Below are 20,672 nucleotides of genomic sequence, written 5' to 3'. Positions count from 1 at the left end.
GGCGGATGGTAGTACGGAAGTGCAGGGGGAGCAGGCAGTCAGCTGGGTGTCAGATAGAAGGAGGCATAGAGGGAATAGATCCAGGGAGGCTGGTCCTGAACTGGCACAACCCAACATGTCTGCAACGTTGGCAGATGAGGGCGATGCCATTACAGAGCCAGCACTGCTGCAGCACGACATGCCCTCTGAACGCCAGGGGGATGACTGCTCCAGTGAGACGGGGACGGGGAGTGCAGGGCAGGCTAGACAGGTTCTAGTGGTGGGGGACTCAATTATTAGGGGGACAGAGAGGGCAATCTGCCATAAAGACCGGGGTCGAACGGTGTGTTGTCTTCCTGGCGCTCGAGTTCGACACATCGCGGATCGGATTGACAGATTACTGGGAGGGGCTGGTGAGGATCCAGCGGTCATGGTGCACGTTGGCACCAATGAACGAGTTAGAGGTCATTGGAGGACCCTCAAAAATGATTTCAGGGACTTAGGGTCCAAGCTCAGGGCGAGGACCTCCAGGGTAGTTTTCTCGGAAATACTACCTGTACCTAAAGCCACACTAGAAAGGCAGCAGGATCTTAGGGAGGTAAACAAGTGGCTCCGGAGTTGGTGCGTCTAAAGAAAACTAAAATTGATAAATCGCTGGGCCCAGATGGATTACACCCAAGGATACTAAGGGAACTAAGTGACGAGATAGCTAGGCCGCTATACCTAATATTTCTAGACACTATCAACACCGGTGTAGTACCATTGGATTGGCGCATTGCCAACGTGGTTCCAATTTACAAAAAAGGGAGCAAAAGTGAGCCTGGTAACTACAGGCCAGTAACTCTCACTTCAGTAACGGGAAAAATTTTCGAGGGGATTCTGAGAGACGCCATCGATGAGTACCTCAAGGAGAATAAGGGAATAACTCCTCACCAGCATGGATTCATGAAGGGTCGCTCATGTCAGACAAATCTGATCAGTTTCTACGATGAAGTAAGCTCTAGGCTGGACCTGGGAGAGTCTATTGATCTCGTATATCTAGACTTCTCTGAAGCCTTTGACACCGTGCCACATAATAGGCTAATATACAAAATGAGACAGCTCGAACAGGGCGAAAACGTGTGTAAGTGGGTAAAAAATTGGCTCAATGATAGAAAGCAGAGGGTGGTAATAAATGGTTCGTACTCTGATTGGACCACAGTCGCTAGCGGGGTGCCACAGGGTTCAGTATTAGGCCCCACTCTGTTCAACATATTTATCAATGACCTGATAGAGGGGCTGCACAGCAAAATATCAATATTTGCAGATGACACAAAATTATACAATATAATTAATGCAACGGAAGACAATGTGCGGCTACAAACGGACCTGGATGAGCTGGGGGCTTTGGCAGAAAAATGGCAAATGAAGTTCAATGTTGAAAAATGTAAGACTATGCACATGGGCAGGAGAAACGGATGTCACCAATATTCACTTAATGGGGTACCACTAGGGAAAAGTGATATGGAAAAGGATCTGGGGGTATTAGTGGATAATAGACTAAACTGGAGTAACCAATGCCAGTCAGCTGCTGCAAAGGCAAATAAAGTCTTGGGGTGCATTAAAAGAGGTATAGGGGCGAAGGACGAGAACATTATCCTTCCATTATATAAGGCACTTGTCAGGCCTCACATGAAATACTGCGTACAATTCTGGTCACCGGTGCTCAGGAAAGATGTCACAGTGCTTGAGGGGGTTCAAAGAAGGGCAACTAAACTAATACATGGAATGACGGGACTGGAATACCAGGAGAGGCTATCCAAATTGGGACTATTTACTCTAGAAAAAAGAAGGTTAAGAGGCGATCAAATAACCATGTATAAGTACATGAGGGGACAATACAAGGATCTCTCCCGTGATCTGTTTATACCCAGGACCATGACGGTAACAAGAGGACATCCGCTACGATTAGAGGAAAGTAGGTTTCATCACCAACATAGAAGGGGATTCTTTACTGTAAGAGCAGTTAGACTGTGGAACTCTCTGCCTGAGGAAGTGGTGATGTCAAAATCCATAGAAGAGTTTAAAAGGGGACTTGATGTCTTTCTGGAGAAGGACATTACAGGATATAAATCTTAGGTTAATTGTCAATCCGGGTATACAGGCAGGTAGGAACTATTAGGGGTTGATCCAGGGAACAGTCTGATTGCCATTAGGGAGTCGGGAAGGAATTTTTTACCCAAAAGGGCTAATTGGCTTCTGGCCTTGGTTTTTTTTTTTTGCCTTCCTCTGGATCAACACAGTAGGATAGACAGGCTGGAGTAGATGGACATTGTCTTCATTCAGCCTTACATACTATGTTACTATGTCATGAAAACACCACAGAAATGGACAGGGAAGGGCAGGGGCAGCATGCATGGCTGTATCTGAGGCTCCCATGTCCCACTATTAAGCCAAAATGGGGGCAAGAGTCTGGCGTCACTCCCCTAACAATTTACTTCGGACAAACCCTCATTAGCAAGGCACACGCGCTGGCACATCTTAGCTAAGCGCCACACTACCTGCAACCATTGACCCATTGACAATCACTGCCTGCGGGTGACACCGCTGCCTCTTCTCCTAGGATACATGCTGGCACTGCTGTCTAACCCCCCCCCCCTCCGCACGACCCTGCGTCTACAGCGCACACAAAATTTTCCCTACGCAGCGTTCAGCTCCCCTCATGCCACACGCTCGCTTCATAGCCACACCACCCTCATGTCTATTTATAAGTGCGTACTGGATGAGGAGGAACCGGAGGTACACACTGCAGAGGGTTGGCAGGGCCAGGCAGCAACCCTCTTTGAAAGTGTGGGCGATAGCCCACAATGGTTTTGAGAATAGATGATAACTTGACGTACGATCATCATTCAAATCCAGTGCCACCTCCATCACAAAATTGTCAGGAGCCGCAAACGTGGGCATAAAGGAGGCTCAGGTGACAGCACTTCTACACATCTCCACAATGCAGCAATACTCTGTGTGGGAAGCACATGAGTGGGCCCAGGGTCAGGCTCGGTCCCGGCCTCCACCTTGTGTGACCCAAGGTGCCGCAAGTTACATAGCAATGGGAAATCCATGTGTTCTCACACAATTCATTCTGTGTAGGTGTCAGATAGCTCAACACCGCAATAGGAAGGAAGTCTTTGAGTTCCTTGGGCTCGCCTATGCTGTCGGTGCACAAAGATGGTATTACACAGGAAGAAATCAGAGCACCCAAACATGGCAGAGTTTCACCGCGCCATGGACCTCGGCCCACATTTCTACCCTAGTCAGTCAGTGTATTTGTGCCAGAGAGGTAAAACACCACAATGGGAAGTCTTTGTGTACCCACAGCATAGGCAAGCCGAAGCAACTCAAACATGGTATTACACATGAGGAAATCACAGTGCCCAAACATGGAAGAGTTTCACCCCGCCAAGGACCTCGGCCCACATTTCTACCCAGTCAGTCAGTGTATTTGTGCCAGACAGGTAAAACACCGCTATGGGAAGTCTTTGTGCACCCACAGCATAGGCGAGGCCAAGGAACTTAAAGATGGTATAACGCATTAAAAAATCAGAGCGCCCAAACATGACAGTTTCACTCTGCCAAGGTCCTCAGCCTCGGCTGACACCCTCATTAATCATAGGCATAAAGCAAACTCGGATGCTAGTGCAGCTGTGAAAGTTCCATTAATGCAGTAACGCTCCTTTTGTTTGGCCCAAACCAGTGTCTCAGATAACTATGCTAACACGAGAGAAAATACATGTTGCCCAGCGCTGATCCCCAGACCCCAAGCAGGAGGAGGAGGTGGCATAATAAGGCAGAGAAACCATGACCGAGGTAGGACCCACAATACTCTGTGTGGGAAGTACGTGAGCGGGCCCTGGGTCAGGCTCGGTCCCAGCCTCCACCTTGTGTGACCCAATGTGCCATGAGTTAAGTAGCTATGGGACATCCATGGGTCCCCACACAATTCATTCTGTGTAGGTGTCAGATAGCTCAACACCGCAATGGGAAGTCTTTGAGTTCCTTGGGCTCGCCTATGCTGTTGGTGCACAAAGACGGTATTACACAGGAGGAAATCAAAGTGCCCAAACATGGCAGAGTTACACCCTACCAAGGACCTCGGTCTTGGCCCACATTTCTGCCCAAGTCAGTCAGTGTATTTGTGCCACATAAATAAAACACCGCAATGGGAAGTCTTTGTACACCCACACCATAGGCAGACCGCAGTAACATTTCTGTCGCAAGAGAATAGGCGGACCCCAGTAACATTTCTGTAGTAAGAGTATAGGCGGACCCCTCAAACCATTCAGTAGAAAAGGTATAGGCAGACCCCAGTAACATCTTTATAGCAAGAGTATAGGCGGACCCCAGTAACATTTCTGTAGCAAAAGTATAGGAAAACCCTTCAAACCATTCAGTAGAAACTACATGGGCGGACCCCAGTAACATTCCTGTAGCAAAAGTATAGGCGGACCCCAGTAACATTTCTATAGCAAGAGTATAGGCGGACCCCAGTAACATTTCTATAGCAGGAGTACAGGCGGACCCTAGTAACATTTCTGTAGCAAAAGCATAGGCAGACCCGTGTAACATTGGTGTACCAAGAGTATAGACGATAACCTGGAAAAATTTGGTTACCAAGAGTGTAGGCGAAAGCCGGAAAATTAGTTAGATAACAGTATTGGCAAGGGCCAGAAAAATGGTGTACAAGTACCAAGAGTACAAGTGCACCCCTGAAAAATTGCTCAACCGCGAGGGCAGGTGAAACCCATAAACATTTTTTAAAGATACAGCTGGCTGTTGCTTAATTTGTAACAGAGTCTCGAGGCAGCCCTGTGAAAAAAATTTGTTTCTGTTAAAGTGTCAATACTTTTGAAACTTTAAAAACTTGTAAAAAAACTTTTAAACAGAACATTTTGGGCCCCAGAAAAATTGACAGTTCAGCGTGATGACATGCTATTTTAGGAGGAGGAGGAGTCATAATATCCAAGAGGGATTAACAAAGCTAATTCCCCCTTTTTTTGTGGTGATAGAGGATGCCTTTCTCTCCTGTTGCTGCAAAAGAATCATTAGGTTCTACTGTTTTCCGCCGGTAGAGAAGAGAAGTCTGGGGAAATCCAGGCTTTGTTCATCTTTATGAGTGTAAGCATGTCGGCACTGGCAGTTGACAGGCGGGTACGCTTATCCGTGATGATTAGGGGACACACTAAACACCCTCTCTGACAAGACGCTAGCGGCAGGGCAGGCCAGCACCTCCAGGGCGTACAGCGCAAGTTCATGCCACGTGTCCAGCTTTGACACCCAATAGTTGTATGGAGCAGAGGTATCACGAAGCACGGTGGTACGATCGGCTACATACTCCCACACCATCTTTTTACAGTGCTCTCTCCGACTCAGCCTTGACTGGCGAGTGGTGACACAGTCTTGCTGGGGAGCCATAAAGCTGGCAAAGGCCTTGAAGAGTGTTCCCCTGCCTGCGCTGGACATGCTGCTTGATCCCCGCTCCTTCCCTGCTACTTGGCTCTTTGAACTGCTTCTTCTGCCATTAGCGCTGTCAGATGGGAACTTTAGCATCACTTTTTCCACCAGGGCCCTGTGGTATTGCATCACTCTTGTACCCCTTTCCTCTTCGGACGTGAGTGGTCCCAGACTCTGACTCAGTCCCAGCCTCCACCAAGTTCACCCAATGTACCGTCAGGGAGATATAGTGGCCCTGCCACCAGTACTTGTCCACGTGTCAGTGGTTAAGTGGACCTTCCCAGTGACCGCGTTGGTGAGGGCATGATTTATGTTACGGGAGATGTGCTGGTGTAGCGCTGGGACGGCACACCAGAAAAAATAGTGGTGACTGGGGACCTAGTAGCGCAAGACCGCCGCCGCCCTCATATTTTTGAAAGCCTCCGTTTCCACAAGCCTGTACGGCAGCATCTCCAGGTTGATTAATTTGGCAATGTGCACATTTAAAGCTTGTGCATGCGGGTGGGTGGCAGTGTAGTTGCGCTTTCGCTCCAATGCTTGTGTTAGCGACAGCTGGACGCTGCGCTGAGAGACATTGCTGGATGGAGTGGAGGACTGTGGAGGTGAGGGTGTGGGTGCAGGCCGGTAGGCACTCATGCCTGTGTCCTCGGAGGGGGATTGGATCTGTGTGGCAGGTTGGGGAAGAAGCAGTGGTGTGACCCGGAGGCGGTGAATGGCCTTCGTCCCACCTTGTGTGGTGCTTGGCCATCATATGCCTGCGCATGGTAGTGGTGGTGAGGCTGGTAGTGCGGCTGATCTTGGTGCGACACAGGTTGCACCCCACTGTTCGTCGGTCGTCCGCGCTCTCACTAAAAAACATCCACACCTTTGAACACCTAACCCTCTGCATGGAGGCTTGGCGCGAGGGGGTGCTTTGGGAAACAGTTGGGGGATTCTTCGCTCTGGCCCTGCCTCTACCTCTGGCCACTCCACTTCCTCTTCCAACCTGTCCTGCTGTTGCACTTGCCTCCCCCTATGAAGCCCTGTCCTCAGTAGGCTTAGCAAACCAGGTGGGGTCAGTCACCTCATCGTCCAGCTGCTCTTCCTCTGAATCCTCTGTGTGCTCCTCCCTTGGACTTACTGCCCTTACTACTACCTCACTGACAGACAACTGTGTCTCATCATCCTCATCCACAAAAAGCTCCTGAGACAGTTGCTGGACCGTTGGGTTTCTTGTACAAAGGATCAGGAGGACTGTTTAACTTTCCCTATATAAGTAGCTGTGTCCCTACACTCTGCCTTATGCACTGCACACACAGAACAGTATAGCTGAAATGTCCTGCACAGCCCGAGACGCTTAAAAAAAATGGCGCACTACTGCTCCCAACCATCCACAACAGTAATGCACACTATAAAGCGTAGCCCTAAGAAGGACTGTTGAGGTTCTTGAAGACAGAATCCTACGCTAACACTATCACTGTATAAGTAGCAGCACTTTCCCTAACCTCTGCCAGCATGCGTCTGAGGCGAGCCGTGGGCGGGACCATTTTAAGTATTCCGCGGTCACCTGATCGGCCCAGCCACTCACTATTGTGTGTGTGTGTGGGGGGGGGGGGGGGCGGCTGGCACATCACAGCAGCAAGTGGTAATGCTTTCCCCGCATGTCTATTTGCTAGAAAATGGCGCTAAACATGCGGGGAAGGAAATGAAATGGACTCAAGTGTCGCGTGGTTTTGTCTCGAGTAACGAGCATCTCGAGTACCCTTCTACTCGAATGAGCATCAAGCTCGGACGAGTGTGCTCGCTCATCTCTAATTTTCCTTATTGAGTCTTTGTTAGGCCCAAGTCTGGAAGAGTCAATTTTTGTTGTAATTACCCTATTTTAAAGAGGTTGATTACTCTGTTCTGGAAAGTTTTTTTCCTACTTTTTCTGATAAACGATTTTTGGATGTGTCTGCAAAATATTCTTAATACTGATATGCTGGTCTTCCAAAATAAATCTGATCACTTAAGAAGCACAAATAAGATGCTTTTACTGCTCCCACAAGCGATAAATCTTCAACATAAAATGGAGTTGATCCTGCTGTCTCTAAATGTTAAGAGACTTCAGTCACCTTTTAAGAGATCTGCTCTGTGGAGAGAAGCTATTTGTCCAAAACGGACATTCTTTGCACTCAGGAAACTCACTTCACCCAAGACAGAGCACTCACTATTTCACACCCCAAGTTCTCTAGGATATTCCCAGCTAATGCTCCTAAGAAGAAAGTGGGTGTTTTAATCATTATAAAGGCCTTAGTAGACTTTCCGCTATTAAAGGAGATGACAGAAGGAGAGGGCAGATTCTTGAGCTTAGCTTGCAAGATAGAAGGCTTCCTCATAACTCTGGTCAATTTATATAGTCTAACTTGAGACAATTATGTTTCCTGGTCAGAGTGATGAGGAAAATAACGAAAGTACAACAAGGAAATGTGATACTGTGGGGGGACTTAAATCTCATAGCAGATGCTAATCTAGATTCTAGCCATGCTATCAGAAGTAGAGTCCCAACGTTATCCTTCTGGATCCACAAAGCAGAATTGTTTGATACTTTTCAGATGTCAAAATGTGAACTCAAGAGAGTACTCATTTTGTCATAAAACTTTCTCCAGAATCGACCTGTTTCTGGTGGACTGCCCTGCCCTTGGGAAAATGTTAGATGCAAAAATTGGAGTGACCTCTTGGTGGATGATATCGTTTTAATGTTAACTTCCCCTTTAAAGTCCCTTAGAGCAGTATCTGAACTCCACTACTCTTTTGGGAAAATATCTTATAATAAAATCAACCCATCAAAGTCAAGAATATTAGGCATTAATGTCCCCTAAAAGCTCATGCATCAAATCAAAAAAGAATTCCCCCTATGGATGGGACCTGAAGGGTACCCAGTAGAGATGAGCGAACGCGTTCGTCCGAGCTTGATATTCGTGCGAATATTAGGGTGTTCGGGATGTTCGTTATTCGTAACGAACACCATGCGGTGTTCTGGTTACTTTCACTTCCTTCCCTGAGACGTTAGCGCGCTTTTCTGGCCAATTGAAAGACAGGGAAGGCATTACAACTTCCCCCTGTGACGTTCAAGCCCTATACCACCCCCCTGCTGTGAGTGGCTGGGGAGATCAGGTGTCACCCGAACATAAAAGTCGGCCCCTCCCGCGGTTCGCCTCAGATGCGGTGTGAGTTAGATGAGGGACAGTGCTGTTTGTACCGGAGCTGCTGTAGGGAAAGAATTGGTAGTTAGTGTAGGCTTCAAGACCCCCCAAAGGTCCTTATTAGGGCCACTGATAGCTGTGTGTTGGCTGCTGTTAGCAGTGGCAAATTTTTTTTTCTCAAAATCGCCTCTGCAGACCGTTGCACCTGGCATTAGGGACAGAAGTGCTGCATAGGCAGGGAGAGTGTTAGGAGTGAGTGTAGCCTTCAAGAACCTCAACGGTCCTTTCTAGGGCCATATTTATCCGTGTGCAGTACTGTCCAGGCTGCTGTTAGCTGTGCTGCATTTTTTTTTGCTTCTCAAAATCGCCTCTGCAGACCATTGCACCCTCCATTGATACTGCAGGGAAAGAATTGTATAGGCAGGGCCACAACACAGTTATGATTCATAGAATATACGCAGTGCTGCCTTTTGGTGGAAAAAAACTGAAAACAAATCTATTTGTCCAGCCTCTGTCCGTCCTAAGGGCGGTGGACACGTGTGAGCTGCTTGAACAACATTGCTAAATCAGACGCACCCAGCTACGCTTTACTGCTGGCTTCGCCATTTGCTTTCCTTAATTGGGAAAAAAATACCTGCTCTCCAAGAGTTATAATAACTCTGCTACCCTCACGTTCTGTGACACATAAGCAGGGACACAGCACAGTTATTAAACTTCTCATGTTCATTGAATATACGCAGTGCTGCCTTTTGGTGGAAAAAAACTGAAAACAAATCTATTTGTCCAGCCTCTGTCCGTCCTAAGGGCGGTGGACACGTGTGAGCTGCTTGAACAACATTGCTAAATCAGACGCACCCAGCTACGCTTTACTGCTGGCTTCGCCATTTGCTTTCCTTAATTGGGAAAAAAATACCTGCTCTCCAAGAGTTATAATAACTCTGCTACCCTCACGTTCTGTGACACATAAGCAGGGACACAGCACAGTTATTAAACTTAGATAATTCATTCACTAGAGGCAGTGGGGCCTTTCGTTTTCCAAAAAGGGCAAAAATTATATTTGGCCTGCAGTCTTGCGCCAATTTATTTCCTGCCTGTGAAATCAAATCACTGGTAATACAGCATGCTGAGGGGTAGGGGTAGGCCTAGAGGACGTGGACGCGGCCGAGGACGCGGAGGGCCAAGTCAGGGTGTGGGCACAGCCCGAGCTCCTGATCCCGGTGTGTCGCAGCCAACTGCTGCGCGATTAGGAGAGAGGCACGTTTCTGGCGTCCCCACATTCATCGCCCAATTAATGGGTCCACGCGGGAGACGGTTATTAGAAAATGAGCAGTGTGAGCAGGTCCTGTCCTGGATGGCAGAAAGTGCTTCGAGCAACCTATCGTCTACCCGCAGTTCTGCGCCGTCCACTGCTGCCAATCCGAATCCTCTGTCTGCTGCTCCTCCTTCCTCCCAGCCTCCTCACTCCACTACAATAACACCTGCTCAGGAGCGGGAACACTCCCAGGAACTGTTCTCGGGCCCCTGCTTAGATTGGGCAGCAGCGGTTCCTCTCCCACCAGAGGAGTTTATCGTCACTGATGCCCAACCATTCGAAAGTTCCCGGGGTCCGGGGGAAGAGGCTGGGGACTTCCGCCAACTGTCTCAACAACTTTCTGTGGGTGAGGAGGACGATGACGATCAGACACAGTTGTCTTGCAGTGAGGTAGTAGTAAGGGCAGTAAGTCCCAGGGAGCAGCGCACAGAGGATTCGGAGGAAGAGCAGCAGGACGATGAGGTGACTGACCCCACCTGGTGTGCAACGCTTACTCAGGAGGACAGGTCTTCAGAGGGGGAGTCAAGGGCATCAGCAGGGCAGGTTGCAAGAGGCAGTGCAGTGGCCAGGGGTAGAGGCAGGGCCAGACCGAATAATCCACCAAGTGTTTCCCAAAGCGCCCCCTCGCGCCATGCCACCCTGCGGAGGCCGAGGTGCTCTAAGGTCTGGCAGTTTTTCACAGAGACGCCTGACGACCGACGAACAGTGGTGTGCAACCTTTGTCGCGCAAAGCTCAGCCGGGGAGCCAACACCAACAGCCTCACCACCACCACCATGCGCAGACATATGATGGCCAAGCACCCCGCAAGGTGGGACGAAGGCCGTTCACCGCCTCCGGTTTGCACCCCTGCCTCTCCCCCTGTGCCCCAACCTGCCACTGAGATGCAACCCCCCTCTCAGGACACAGGCACTACCGCCTCATGGCCTGCACCCACACCCTCATCTCCGCTGTCCTCGGCCCCATCCAGCAGTGTAGTTCAGCGCACCGTTCAGCCGTCGCTTGCGCAAGTGTTCGAGCGCAAGCGCAAGTACGCCGCCACGCACCCGCACGCTCAAACGTTAACCGTCCGCATAGCAAAATTCATCAGCCTTGAGATGCTGCCGTATAGGGTTGTGGAAACTGAGTCCTTCAAAAGTATCATGGAGGCGGCGGCCCCGCGCTACTCAGTTCCCAGTCGCCACTACTTTTCCCGATGTGCCGTCCCAGCCCTGCACGACCACGTCTCCCGCAACATTGTGCGCGCCCTCACCAACGCGGTTACTGCCACAGTCCACTTAACTACGGACACGTGGACAAGCACAGGCGGGCAGGGCCACTACATCTCCCTGACGGCACATTGGGTGAATTTAGTGGAGGCTGGGACAGAGTCAGAGCCTGGGACCGCTCACGTCCTACCCACCCCCAGAATTGCGGGCCCCAGCTCGGTGCTGGTATCTGCGGAGGTGTATGCTTCCTCCACTAAAGCACCCTCCTCCTCCTCCTCCTCTGTCTCGCAATCAAGATGTGTTAGCAGCAGCATGTCGCCAGCAGTCGGTGTCGCGCGGTGTGGCAGCACAGCGGTGGGCAAGCGTCAGCAGGCCGTGCTGAAACTACTCAGCTTAGGAGATAAGAGGCACACGGCCCACGAACTGCTGCAGGGTCTGACACAGCAGACCGACCGCTGGCTTGCGCCGCTCAGCCTCCAACCGGGCATGGTCGTGTGTGACAACGGCCGTAACCTGGTGGCGGCTCTGCAGCTCGGCAGCCTCACGCACGTGCCATGCCTGGCCCATGTCTTTAATTTGGTGGTTCAGCGCTTTCTGAAAAGCTACCCACGCTTGTCAGACCTGCTCGTAAAGGCGCGCCGGCTCTGCGCACATTTCCGCAAGTCCCACACGGACGCTGCCACCCTGCGCACCCTGCAACATCACTTTAAGCTGCCAGTGCACCGACTGCTGTGCGACGTGCCCACACGGTGGAACTCTACGCTCCACATGTTGGCCAGGCTCTATGAACAACGTAGAGCTATAGTCGAATACCAACTCCAACATGGGCGGCGCAGTGGGAGTCAGCCTCCTCAATTCCTTTCAGAAGAGTGGGCCTGGTTGGCAGACATCTGCCATGTCCTTGGTAATTTTGAGGAGTCTACCCAGGTGGTGAGCGGCGATGCTACAATCATTAGCGTCACCATTCCTCTGCTATGCATCTTGAGAAATTCCCTGCAAACCATAAAGGCAGCTGCTTTGCGCTCGGAAACGGGGGCGGGGGAAGACAGTATGCCGCTGGATAGTCAGGGCACCCTCCTGTCTATTTCTCAGCGCATACAGGAGGAGGAGGAGGAGCATGAGGAGGATGAGGAGGAGGGGGAAGAGACAGCTTGGGCCGCTGCTGACGGTACACCGGCTGATTGCCTGTCATCCTTTCAGCGTGTATGGCCTGAGGAGGAGGAGGAGGAGGAGGATCCTGATAGTGATCTTCCTAGTGAAGACAGCCATGTGTTGCGTACAGGTACCCTGGCACACATGGCTGACTTCATGTTAGGATGCCTTTCTCGTGACCCTCGCGTTGCACGCATTCTGGCCACGACGGATTACTGGGTGTACACACTGCTCGATCCACGGTATAAGGAGAACCTGCCCACTCTGATTCCCGAAGAGGAAAGGGGTTCGAGAGTGTTGCTATACCACAGGACCCTTGCGGACAAGCTGATGGTAAAATTCCCAGCCGACAGCGCTAGTGGCAGAAGGCGCAGTACCGAGGGCAAGGTAGCAGGGGATGTGCGTAGATCGAGCAGCATGTACATCCCAGGTAGTGCAACAGTCTTTAAGGGCCTGGCCAGCTTTATGTCTCCCCACCAAGACTGTGTCACCGCTCCCCAGTCACGGCTGAGTCGGCGGGAGCACTGTAAAAGGATGGTGAGGGAGTACGTAGCGGATCGCACGACCATCCTTGGTGACGCCTCTGCCCCCTACAACTACTGGGTGTCGAAGCTGGACATGTGGCCTGAACTAGCGCTGTATGCCCTGGAGGTGCTTGCTTGTCCTGCGGCTAGCGTCTTGTCGGAGAGGGTGTTTAGTGCGGCTGGGGGAATCATCACAGATAAGCGTAGCCGCTTGTCAACCGACAGTGCCGACAGGCTAACACTCATCAAGATGAACAAAGGCTGGATTTCCCCAGACTTCTGTTCTCCACCAGCGGACAGCAGCGATACGTAAGCAATACGTAGGCTGCACCCGCGGATGGAAGCTACGTTCTCTCTCACCATCCAAAACGGGGACATTTCTGCTTCATCAATCTGTGTCTAATATTCCTCCTCCTCCTCCTCCTGCTCCTCCTCCTGAAACCTCACGTAATCACGCTGAACACGCCTACAGTGTAATCAAATTAATTTTTAGCCCACCTGCATTACAGCTGACGTTACCTCAGCTGTGTTGGGCAATGCAATGGGATATTTTTATGTACCGCCGGTGGGTTCCAGGGAGCCACCCATGCTGTAGGTGCACACTGAGTTTTTAATACATCTGTACACTTCTAAAGAACCCGTCTGACTGGGCCATGCAGTGTGGGCCGAAGCCCACCTGTATTACGCACGACATTACTACCTCAGCTGTGTTGGGCAATGCAATGGGATATTTCTATGTACCGCCGGTGGCTTCCTGGCACCCACCCAGGCAGTGGGTCCACAGGGAGTTTAACCTACATGTGTCCACTTGTAAAGAACCCCAGTCAGACTGGGGCATGCAGTGTGGGCCGAAGCCCACCTGCATTAAGCACGACATTACTACCTCAGCTGTGTTGGGCAATGCAATGGGATATTTTTATGTACCGCCGGTGGGTTCCAGGGAGCCACCCATGCTGTAGGTGCACACTGAGTTTTTAATACATCTGTACACTTCTAAAGAACCCGTCTGACTGGGCCATGCAGTGTGGGCCGAAGCCCACCTGTATTACGCACGACATTACTACCTCAGCTGTGTTGGGCAATGCAATGGGATATTTCTATGTACCGCCGGTGGCTTCCTGGCACCCACCCAGGCAGTGGGTCCACAGGGAGTTTAACCTACATGTGTCCACTTGTAAAGAACCCCAGTCTGACTGGGGCATGCAGTGTGGGCCGAAACCCACCTGCATTAACCCTTTCCAGTCCACTGTGTGACCTGTGAAGACATTAGGGTTTAAGGCTGTACAGCTCCGTTGTTGGTAGACGTCCGTCGGGGTTCTTTTACTGTATATTGCCAGCCTCTCTGCTGTCGGAGCCTATCCTACGTGTCAGCTCATGCAGTACTGGCTTTAGCCAGCATATAGCGCCGTTGTATAACAGCAGAAAAAGAGTAAGCCCCCTAGGAAAACCATATACAAATTGGATTGGAAAGGGTTAAGCACAACATTACTACCTCAGCTGTGTTGGGCAATGCAATGGGATATTTCTATGTACCGCCGGTGGCTTCCTGGCACCCACCCATGCTGTAGGTGCACACGGACTTTTTACTACATCTGTACACTTATAAAGAACCCCAGTCAGACTGGGGCATGCAGTGTGGGCCGAAGCCCACCTGCATTAAGCACGACATTACTACCTCAGCTGTGTTGGGCAATGCAATGGGATATTTCTGTGTACCGCCGGTGGGTTCCAGGGAGCCACCCATGCTGTGGGTCGACAGGGACTTCACAATAGGGAGTTGTACCTGCCTGTGTCTATGAATTAAAAAGCCCGGTCTGACTGGGGCATGCAGACACCTTGACAGAATGAATAGTGTGTGGCACATAGGTTCCCCATTGCTATGCCCACGTGTGCAGCTCCTGATGGCGGTGGCACAGGATTCTATTTCTCATTGCTTCTGTACAGCATTGTGGGCTATCGCTCCGCCACTTTTAAAGAGGGTCGCTGCCTAGCCGTGCCAACCTCTGCAGTGTGTGCCTGCGGTCCCTCGTCATGGCAGACGCAATTCTAAATAGACATGAGCGTGGTGTGGCATGAGGGCAGCTGAAGGCTGCCCAGGGACACTTTGGTGTGCGCTGTGGGGGGGGAGGGGGGGCGGTTGGGCAGCATGTAACCCAGGAGAAGTGTCAGTGGAGTGTCATGCAGGCAGTGATTGTGCTTTGTTGGAGGTAGTGTGGTGCTTAGCAAAGGTATGCCATGCTAATGAGGGCTTTTCAGAAGTAAAAGTTGTTGGGAGGGGGGGGGGGCACTCTTGCTGGTATTGTGGCTTAATAGTGGGACCTGTGAACTTGAGATGCAGCCCAACATGTAGCCCCTCGCCTGCCCTATCCGTTTCTGTGTCATTCCCATCACTTTCTTGAATTGCCCAGATTTTCACACATGAAAACCTTAGCGAGCATCGGCGAAATACAAAAATGTTCTGGTCGCCCATTGACTTCAATGGGGTTCGTTGTTCGAAACGAACCCTCGAGCATCACGGGAAGTTCGTTCCGAATAACGAACACCCGAACATTTTGGTGTTCGCTCATCTCTAGTACCCAGTACTTGGGCACAGCAATTACCTCCCCAATAAAAAAATAAAATGGATTTAAATGTAGTTTCTTTGATGAATTCCTTGAAGGGATACAGAGGAATCATAAAGACTACAACTAGAGATGAGCGAAAGTACTCGTCCGAGCTTGATGCTCGCTCGAGTAATAGGGTACTCGAGATGCACCACGCAGTACTCGAGACAATTCCATTTCCTTCCCTGCATGTTTTGCGCCATTTTCTGGCCAATAGACATGCAGGGAAGGCATTACAACTTCCTCCTGTGACGTTCCAGGCCTACCCCCCCCCCCCCCACCCCCGCAGTGAGTGGCTGGCGAGATTAAGTGACCACCAAGTATATAAAGCAGTCCCGCCCGCTGCTTGCCTCAGACACATGCTGGCAGAGATTAGGGAGGGTGCTGCTGTTCGCGTCTTCAAGAACCCCAACGGTCCTTCTTAGGGCCACATCTTACCGTGTGCATTACTGTTGTGGCTGCTAGGAGCAGTTTTACACCATTTATTTTTTCATCTTAGCTCTGCAGACTATTGCATTCTCAGTCTGCAACCAATTATACAGAGTATAGGGGCAGTAGTGGTGAGGCAGTGACAGTGCTAGTGTAGAATCCTGTCAACGAGTACCCCAAAAAAGCGCAACTTAGGGCTACCTGTGCGCATGTGCATTTTACTGCGTGGCTGCAAGGAGTTGTAGTGACTCACTATTACCCAGCTAGGCCTTTCTGCAGCCTAGCATATAATTTTTTTGGCCTACAGTGTGCGTAACATAACCTCTGTCAGCCTCCAAGTGCAGGCAAATAATTGCCTAATTTTTTACACCACTCTGTGCGTCCCATCAACTCCACACACAGCATACGGCCAAAGCTGCTGATAGAGGGAAAGACATATACACGCTATCTAGGCTGCTGTTTTTAGAAAAACATCTGAAAAAAAAACCTCCTTAGGGCTACCTGTGAGCCTGTGCATTTATTGCGTGGCTGCTAGGAGTTGTAGTAGCTCACTATTAGCCAGCTAGGCCTTTCTGCAGCCTAGCGTATAATTTTTTTGGCCTACAGTGTGCGTAACATAACCCCTGTCAGCCTCCAAGTGCAGGCAAATTCTTGCTAATTTTTTGCAACGCTCTGTGTCTGCTGTATTCGAAATACACCATGCTGAGGGGTAAGGGTAAGCCTAGAGGATGTGGCCATGGACACGGGCGAGGATGCGGAGGTCCAAGTGAGGGTGTGGGCACAGGCCAAGTTCCTGGTCCGGGTGAATCGCAGCCGGCTGCTGCGGGATTAGGAGAGAGGCAAGTTTCTGCGGTCCCCAGCTTCATATCACAATTTATGGGTCCACGTTGTAGACCTTTATTACAAAATAAGCAGTGTGAGCAGGTCCTGTTGTGGATGGCAGAAAATGCATCCAGCAATGTATCGACCACCCAGTCTTCTATGCCGTCCACTGCTGCAACTCTGAATCCTCTCGCTGCTGCTCCTCCTTCCTCCCAGCCTCCTCACTCCATGAAAATGACACATTCTGATGAGCAGGCAGACACCCAGTAACTGTTCTCGGGCCCCTGCCTTGATCGGTAAAAAATGGTTCCTCTCCCACCTGAGGTCATTGTCGTGACCAATGCTCAACCTTTGGAAAGCTCCCGGGGTCCGGGTGATGAGGCTGGGGACTTCCGGCAACTGTCTCAAGAGCTTTCAGTGGGTGAGGAGGTCGATGATGATGAGACACAGCTGTCTATCTGTGAGGTAGTAGTAAGGGCAGTAAGTCCGAGGGAGGAGCGCACAGAGGATTCGGAGGAAGAGCCACTGGATGATGAGGTGAATGACCCCACCTGGTTTGCTAAGCCAACTGAGGACAGGTCTTCAGAGGGGGAGGCAAGTGCAGCAGCAGGACAGGTTGGAAGAGGAAGTGGAGTGGCCAGAGGTAGAGGCAGGGCCAGAGCGAAGAATCCCCCAACTGTTTCCCAAAGCACCCCCTCGCGCCAAGCCACCCTGCAGAGGCCTAGGTCTTCAAAGGTGTGGATGTTTTTCAGTGAGGGGCGCGGATGACGGACAAGGTGGGACGAAGGCCGTTCACTGCCTCCGGGTCGCACCACTGCCTCTCCCCCTGTGCCCCAACCTGCCACTCAGATCCAACCTCCCTCTCAGGACACAGGCATGAGCGACTTGCAGCCTGCACCCACACCCTCACCTCTGCTGTCCTCGGCCCCATCCAGCAATGTCTCTCAGCGCAGCGTCCAGCTCTGAGGGCCAAGTAGCAGGGGAGGTGCGGAGATCAGGCAGCATGTTCAGCGCAGCCAGGGCAACACTCTCCAAAGCCTTTGCCAGCTTTATGGCTTCATAGCAAGACTGCGTCACCACTCCCTAGTCAAGGCTGAGTCGGAGGGAGCACTGTAAAAAGATGGTGAGGGAGTACATAGCCGATCGTACCACTGTCCTCCGTGATGCCTCAGCTCCATACAACTATTGGGTGTCAAAGCTGGACGCGTGGCACGAACTTGCGCTGTATGCCCTGGAGTTGCTGGCTTGCCCTGCCGCTAGCGTCTTATCAGAGAGGGTATTTAGTGCAGCTGGGGGAACCATCACAGACAAGCGTACCCGCCTGTCAACTGCCAGTGCCAACATGCTTACACTTATAAAGATGAGCAAAGCCTGGATTTCCCCAGACTTCTCTTCTCCACCGGTGTGGGGGAAATTACCCAGGACCCCAGCTTTTGTGATATTATTTCAGATTCTACTGTTTCAGAGAAATCATTTCTTGTATAAACTTTAGGCCTTGGTAGAATGTTAGCTTGACTTCACCAGCAATAAACCATAACTGGTGACTAGTCAGGCAATGGTTGAAAGTCCAGACATAAAATTGATAAAAAGCAAACTCGTACCAGGTTACAGCTGATATAACCAATAAATTTACCTTAAAATAAAGTCATAAACACGAACCTACATAGATAAATAACTATGCTGAATCATTATGATGTTTTGACACGAATGTTAGGTATCATGATGGACTTTGAACATGTGGCATTATTGAATGATGTAAACTAAATATGTAATGTTTGGTTCAGAATCAACAGAAAGCAAGAGACGACAGCACACGCCAAACCTCAATATAGAGAGGGAGGAAATCACTGGGCAAAGGACTGTGCGCTTCTTTACCAGTCCTGGATCCACTCGAACCGGAAATAGTAGAAACCAATATAATAGAAGAGAAGCAGCATCCACGGATATTTATCTCAACGCTTTAATTCATCCAGCATGCTGGATGAATTAAAGCGTTGAGATAAATATCCGTGGATGCTACTTCTCTTCTATTATATTGGCTCAGAATCAACGTCATTTTAATTATATGATAGGTCTATAAAAGACCTCTTGTAATGATAATAAATCGAAGTAGATGAATTGTACACTCAATGCAGCTGTGCATATTGTCTCTCTTTCTACCGATCGGTATAATTTAAACAATGATGAGTACTCATTACAATTTGGACGCCGGATGACATACTAATGGGAGTTTTTCCCTGACAACCGTCAGAGAGCAACGGAACCTAAAGAATCTTTTCGCTGTCACCGCAGATAAAAGCACTCTTCTCTATCACCAGTAAAACGGGGCATTTATCTTTGTCAATCTGTCTCTGACATTAGTCCTCCTCCTGCTACTCTTCCTCCAGAAACAACATGTCATTGCGCCGAAAAGTCAATTTTTCTGCGGCCCAAAAGGCTCATCTACATCTACCAATTTTTTTAACAATTTTTCTGAGGTTCAAAAGTATTGAGATTGTAACATGAACCAATTTTTTCAACAGGGCTGCCTCAAGGCTCTGTTACAAATTAGGCAACAGTGAGCTGTATCTTTAAAAAAATGTTTATGGGTTTCACCTGCCCTCTCGGTTGATAAATTTTTCAGAGGTACACTTGTAATCTTGGTACACTAATTTTTGGGGCCCACGCCTACACTCTTATCCAACTAATTTTTCCAGCCTTCGCCTACGCTCATGGTATCCCAATGTTTCAGAGGTTGGCCTATACTATTACTACAGAAATTTTACTAAGGTCTGCCTGCCTGCCTGCCTATACTTCTGCTACAAGCAAGTTACAGGGGTCTGCCTATACTGCTGCCACTTACATGTTACTGGGGTCTGCCTATACTGCTGCCACTTGAATGTTACAGGTCTCTGCCTATACTTCTGCAACGTAAATCTTACAGGGGTCTTCCTATACTGCTGCCACAAGGATGTTACTGGGGTCTGCCTAGACTGCTGCCCTGTTAATTTTATCAGGGTTTGCCTATACTGCTGCCACAAAGATGTTACTGGGGTCTGCTAATACTGCTGCCACGTTAATGTTACAGGGGTCTGCCTATGCTTCTGCTACTTAAATGTTACAGGGGTCTGCTTATACTGCTGCTACAAAAATGTTTCAGGGGTCTGCTTATACTGCTGCAACAGAAATGTTACTGAGGTCTGCCTATACTTCTACTACAGACATGTTACAGGGGTCTGCTTATGCTTCTGTTACAGAAATGTTAAAGGGGTCTGCTTATACTGCTGCTACAGAAATGTTACTTGGGTCTGCCTATACTTCTGCAACATAAATGTTACAGGGGTCTGCCTATACTGTTGCCACTTAAATGTTACAGGAGTCTGCCTATACTTCTGCTACAAGAATGTTACTGGGGTCTGCCTATACTTCTGCCACGTAAATGTTACAGGGGGTCTGCATATACTGCTGCTACACAAATGTTACAGGGGTCTGGCAATACTGCAGCTACATAAATGTGACAGGGGTCTGCCTATACTTCTGCTAATGAAATGTTACTGGGGTCTGTCTATACTGTTACTACAGAAATGTTAATGGGGTCTCCCTAGACTTCTGCAACATAAATGTTACTGGGGTCAGCTTATACCTTTTGCTGCAGGAATATTACAGGGGTCTGTGTATACTATGGGTGCACTTAGTCTTCCCATCGTGGTGTTCTACCTATGTGGCCCCCCAAAAAACCCAGACTGACTAGGGCATGGTGTGTGGACCGCGGCCAACATGTATTTCCTCTCACGTAACCTCAGCTATCCGGGGCACTGCAATGGGATTTCTTTTATGTACTGTTTGTGTGTTCCTGCTAGCCACCCATGCTGTGGCTGCACACAGACTTGCCATAGCGGAGTTGTACCTGTCTGTCCCCAATACACTGACAGACTTGGGTAGGGTGCATAGCGCAGATTGTTTACCCCTCGCATTGTCGATGAGGTATCCGACAACCAAACAGAATGAGTAGTGT

Source organism: Eleutherodactylus coqui, chromosome 7, assembly GCF_035609145.1.
Source record: "Eleutherodactylus coqui strain aEleCoq1 chromosome 7, aEleCoq1.hap1, whole genome shotgun sequence".
NCBI classification, from domain to species: domain Eukaryota; kingdom Metazoa; phylum Chordata; class Amphibia; order Anura; family Eleutherodactylidae; genus Eleutherodactylus; species Eleutherodactylus coqui.
This window is presented reverse-complemented; position numbering follows the sequence as displayed.